Source organism: Vigna unguiculata, chromosome 6 (genome assembly GCF_004118075.2).
Source record: "Vigna unguiculata cultivar IT97K-499-35 chromosome 6, ASM411807v1, whole genome shotgun sequence".
Lineage (NCBI taxonomy): Eukaryota > Viridiplantae > Streptophyta > Magnoliopsida > Fabales > Fabaceae > Vigna > Vigna unguiculata.
The window spans coordinates 18,441,465-18,447,464 of NC_040284.1; the positions used below are offsets into that span (position 1 = coordinate 18,441,465).

Sequence of the window (6,000 nt, forward strand, 5' to 3'; positions counted from 1 at the left end):
GTATTTAGCTGAGTGCCTCGATCAACGAATTCAATCGTCTTAACCTTAACCAAAATTTGACCGAGTAGGCCTTAGCCCAAATGTGGTCATATTTGGCCGAGTCGGATCTGGCCAAAATTTGGCCATATTAGGCGAAATTGACCCTGGCCGAAATTCGGCCAAAGCCAGTCAAGTTGATCCCGACCAAAATTTTACCAACTCGGATGTGACCAAATTTTATAGATAGTCGGTCGAGTTGGCCTGAACCAAAATTCGTTCAGATTTTGCCGAGTCAACCACAACTAAACTTCAACCGAATTCGACTAAGTCGGTCCCGACCAAAATTCGGCCAGCCCCGACCAGAAACTTGGTCGAGTCGGTCACGAAAGTCAGCTGAGTCCGTCTCATGCTGAAATTCGACCGAGTTGGCCCCAACAAAAATCTACCAATCTTAAGGACACAGGTTTTAGAAAATTTAATTTAAATTTGTTTTATAAAAATAGATTTTGGATTTTGAACTTGATCTAAATATTTAAATCTTAATCCAAATATTTGAATGTGAATTTTAAAGAAGTCTAAACTAATTTCACTGAAAAGATGAATTTGGATAAAAAATATAATTTAATATTTAAATCTAAAATAGATATAGATTGGATCATTACAAATTCAATCCATAATCATCCTTGTCTCTATTTAATCTTCAAGATTCAAGCTTCCAACTGAGACTTTCCGTGCTTATGCAAACAAAGGATTTGAAAGACTACTTTCTAGTTTTGTCATCATCCAACCTTACAAATAATCAATGGCACCTGGAATGTAATAATTAGGGCAGCTGATGGTGGGGAAAATAAAAAACAAATTAACTTTACAAGTGATAACATAATTTAATAATAGTTCATTTGGTCGTTCATATGCACTGATACGATACGTGTATCAGATACGACATGTATCTGATACGTCGATACATTTATTTTCAAAATAATAGGATACAATACATGATAAATACGTGATATATGAATATTGAAAAATGTATAATAATCCTTACAAACGTAATAAATATATGATTCTTAATGTGTGAATCCAAATTTCCTAATTGGAGACCAATTCTTTTGGTAGCCAAAATTTGGTAGCTAATGTTAGTGACCAATTTAAAAACCAATTCATAATTGAAACTATTTTAATTATCAATTTAGAAATCAATTATAATTTTTTGGAACTATTTTAGTTGTCAATATGGTCACTATATAGTGACTAATTATTTTTTGTCACTAAAATTGGTCACTATTCAAAGATTTTATCGTAGTATATTACGACTTTATAAATTAGATACTTATTGATAAGTATTGTTAAAGTATCCTAAAGTATCAGACACGTATACGTGACCCAAATTGAAGTATCAGTGCATTACTAACAAATCATCTTTTTAATTAAAGTGTTATTTTACCGGATCTACCTCTAATAAAAAAACTTATTTCATTGCATCTTGCTAAACCCATGCAATGCTTTATCCTATTTTCTTTATATATCACTTTTATAATAAGTTTTGCATTGGTTAGACCGAAGCTAGTGTATATTTATTTAATGTAAAATATATTTTTATAGTACATACTTTTGTGTTCCTTGAGTTGATACTAATTAATATTTACTATATTTTATTTTAATGATTCTTATGTCAACGTAAAATATTTTTAGTGAATGCCATGTTTGTATTTATTTTAGCATTATATTAGCATCGGTTATAGGTTGATTCTAATAACATCTTCTGAATTGTTGTCATGTGTTATGACAACTAAGCTTCTACATTTTTTATTGTTATAGAAAATATTTGAAGTTCTTCATGGTTATCATGTGTTATGACAACTCATCAAGTTTTTCAGGGGTTGCTTTAGAAATCAACCTCAACAAAATGATATATCTGAGAGGAAAAACCATACTATGATGGAGATGGCAAAGTGCATTTTGTTTGAATATATGTCCAACAAAGGTTGTTTGAAACATGAAACCATTTTGAAGGATGAAGTGGAACAAAAGCTTCATTGGAGCATCTTAAAAGTTTTGGATGTATTTACTATGCTGAAGTTCAAGAGTTAAGAGAACGAAATTTGAATAATGAAGTTAAGGGAGACGAATATTTATTGGTTATAGTTACATGTTAAATAGCAATGAACTTTACAACTTGAAGACGAAGAAGGTGATTAATGAAGATGATATATTTCATGGTAGCGATGGCAATGCTTCAACGGTTTACTGAATTATGAGCCTTAAAGCAATAGAAGTAGATGAGTAATCAAATGAAAATATTCGTGTAATCAAAGTCAAAAGCTTTGAAAAACCTATACCGTTTACCATACACCTTTATTAATTGGTACGACAGCCACTGAAATACACAATTAATCTCATCACGTTATAGCTGGATCACAATATCTCTATTTGCTATACAACGACGTATAAAAGGATAAAAAGACCACAACTTGCACGGAAAAACATTTAAGAAATACATGGAAAGCTCAAAGTCTTGTTCTACGCATAGACAATAATTATTGTGCAAAGATCACATGGTTGCTTGATTTAAAAAAGGCAATACAGAAAAAATGAAAGACTTATAATAATCTGTGTATTGTTTACCTAGCCACAACTATTGGTTATATTTAGTGTTAAAGAACATAAACTCTTACAGTTGCCACTACCACAAAGCTTGAGATGGAGAGAGAACTAGACTAAAATGGCAGAAACTGCAGTGTCCTTTGTGTTTCCAAAATTTTTGGAAGCTGTAAAGATGCTGAGAGATCTACCAAAAGAAGTTGCAGAAGTTACTGACAAACTAGAAAGCTTTCAAGATTTCATTCATGATGCAAATAAAATGGCTGAAGCTGAAGAAGATAACAATAGGCGCTATAGAATAAGAAAAAGGTTGATGAGGCTCCGAAAAGCAGCTTTTCTCATGGAAGATGTCATCGATGACTATATGATATGTGACGAAAAGCAATCTGAAGAAGATCCTCGATGTGCAGCTTTACTCTGTGAGGCTGTTGGGTTCATCAAAACTCAAGTCCTTCGCCTTCAAATAGCGTATCAGATTCAAGATGTTACGTCACTTGCTCGTGCGGAAAGAGATGGCTTCGAAAACCTTTTTCCTACGGGATCAAGATCAGACGGTTCTAGAGGAAATGAAAATTTCACATGGCATAAACTTCGAATGGATCCTCTTTTTATTAAGCAGGAGCTTGTTGGCTTTGAAGACCCTATACATACACTGAAAAAGTGGTTGACAGACGGAAGAAAAGAACGCACTGTCATCTCTATTGTAGGAATGGCAGGATTGGGAAAAACCACTCAAAAAAACACTTTGAGTGCCATGCATTGGTCACAGTGTCCCGACCCTATGATGTTTTACGGGTTCTGAGAGAAATGACGAACAAGCTTTGCAAAGAAACAAAGGATCCTCCTCTTCAGAATGTTGCAACTATGGATCGAATGTCGTTGATAGAAGAAATCAGAAACCGCTTGTGCAATAAGAGGTATGTTGTCTTGTTTGATGACGTATGGAACGAAACTTTTTGGGATGACATTGAATTGGCTCTAATTGATAATAAAAATGGAAGTAGGATATTAATCACTACCCGGGATGAGAAGGTTGTGGAGTTCTGTAAGAAAGCTTTATTTTTTGAGGTGCATAAATTACAACCTTTAAGTAAAGCAAAATCATTGGAGTTGTTATGTAAGAAGGCGTTTGGGTATGGTTTTGATGGATGTTGTCCAAAAGATTATGAAGAAGTAGGTCTGGACATTGTTAGGAAGTGTGAGTGTTTACCTTTAGCGATTGTGGCCATTGGTAGTCTTTTATATAGAAAATGTAAAAGTCCATATGAATGGCGCCTGTTTAGTTGAAATCTAAGTTCGGAGTTGCAGAGCAATTCCGAGTTACAAAGTGTAACGAAAATTTTAAGTTTGAGTTACGATTATTTGCCACAGAATCTGAAGTCATGTTTGTTGTATTTCGGAATGTATCCTGAAGATTATGAAGTCAAATGTGGTAGATTAATTCCACAGTGGATCGCTGAAGGGTTTGTCAAACATGAAAATGAAAGAAATTTAGAAGAAGTTGCACAACAACATTTAATGGAATTGATCAGTAGAAGCTTGGTACAAGTAGCATCATTGACCAAAGATGGCAAAACTAGAGCATGTCGGGTTCATGACTCAATACATGAAATGATCCGCGGAAAAATTAAGACTACGGGGTTTTGTGAGTATATTGATGAGCATAATCATTTGGAGTCAAGTGGTAGCATTCGACGCTTAACGATAGCAACAAGTTCCTATGGTTTAAGTGGATCTATGGAAGAATCACAACATGCTCGGTCAATTCTAATTTTCACCAATAAAGTGTTATCTGAAGACTTCATCAGGGGCTTGCTTGCAAAATACACGCGGTTGAAGGTACTGGATTTTGAATTTGCTCCATTAAGTCATGTTCCTGAAAATTTGGGAAGTTTAATTCACTTAAAGTATCTAAGCTTCCGGAATACATGCATTGAAAGCCTTCCAAAATCCATTGGTAAGCTGCAGAACTTGGAGACATTAGATGTACGAACAGATATGGAGATTGAGATACCAAAGGAGATTACTAAGCTTAGAAAGCTACGTTATCTTTTGGGTAGCAGAATATCTTCCATTGCAGTGAAGGATAGTCTTGGAAGCATGACATCCCTTGAAAAGATGCATGAATTGGAAATAGATCCAGAAGGAGCAGTGATTGGAGAGCTTGGAAAGCTAAAGCAACTAAGGGATCTGAGGCTTGTTGGTCTTAGGGGAGATGATGCTGACACGCTTTGTTCCTCAATAAACCAGATGCCACTCTTGGAGCGACTACATATCTCCGTAACAAGTCAGACTAATGAAGCAATTAATTTGCACATTACGTCATCCTTGTCTGAACTAAAGAAGCTTCACCTGTATGGCAATTTAAAAGACTTCCCAAATTGGATTCCGCCGCTCGAAAATCTTGTGAAATTGTCTTTAGTTGAATCGAGGTTAACTAACATTCCATTGATATCTCTGGGAAATATGCCAAATTTGTTGATCCTCTCTTTCGATTACAAATGTTACGAAGGAGAAACTTTGCATTTTCAAAATGGAGGATTTCAGAAACTAAAGGAGCTAGAGCTCAGTGGTTTGAAGCAATTGAGGTCCATCTTTATTGATAGCGGAGCGCTGCAATCTTTGGAAAAGCTTAAGTTAATGAGTATTCGACAACTGAAGGCAGTACCCTCTGGCTTTCAATACTTAAAGAAACTGCAAGTTCTCGACATCTTTCATATGTCGACTGAATTTCAACAGAGGATTGACCCTGATACAGGAGAAGAGCATTGGATGATCAAACACGTGCCCCATCTACATATTGTCAAGAAAAGTACTCTTTCTCAAATTTTCGAGAGAGTAGGGCTTTCTCCTCTACGGTTGTTAGTTTAGGACAACTATTTTATTTTATTATTTATTTATATTTTGAATAAGTAAATGTTAGATTTTATTTTTTAGGAATTAAACAGGTCAATTTTGAATTTGTTAATCATGACTTGGTGGCCAGTTATTTTCATTGATTATATATTTTTTTGAAATAGACAAGAACCATGTATTCCACCGTTGCAACCTTAATTATTTAATTATTCTCTCATTGCACAACATTGTACATATTCTCTTTTATTATCTATTTTACTGCAATCTTATAATACTTGGTATCTGAGCTCTATTTTTGAGGGTTATATAGAATCACTACAAAAATAATAGTTTTTAGTTTGAATTATATTTGGCATTTCTGGAGTTTTTGTTGTAAATAACTGACAAATCATGAACAAAAGGGTGCTTTCTGGGACGTGTAAATTCACCGCCCTTAAGGACTTATCCGCGATGTGTTGCGCAAGTTCCTCAGGATACAACAAGAACTTCTTGAATCTTTCGAGGATCTCAGAACTAGCAAGAAAGTACTCTTGAAAGAGTATTTAACCTAGATAATAGAAGTAA

General features: G+C 34.6%; 1 pseudogene; it reads left to right on the top strand.

Moving 5' to 3' along the window:
* Positions 1 to 2,610: 2,610 nt before the first annotated feature.
* LOC114187444 lies at positions 2,611 to 5,642 on the top strand (annotated as a pseudogene).
* The last annotated feature ends 358 nt before the right edge of the window (positions 5,643 to 6,000 follow it).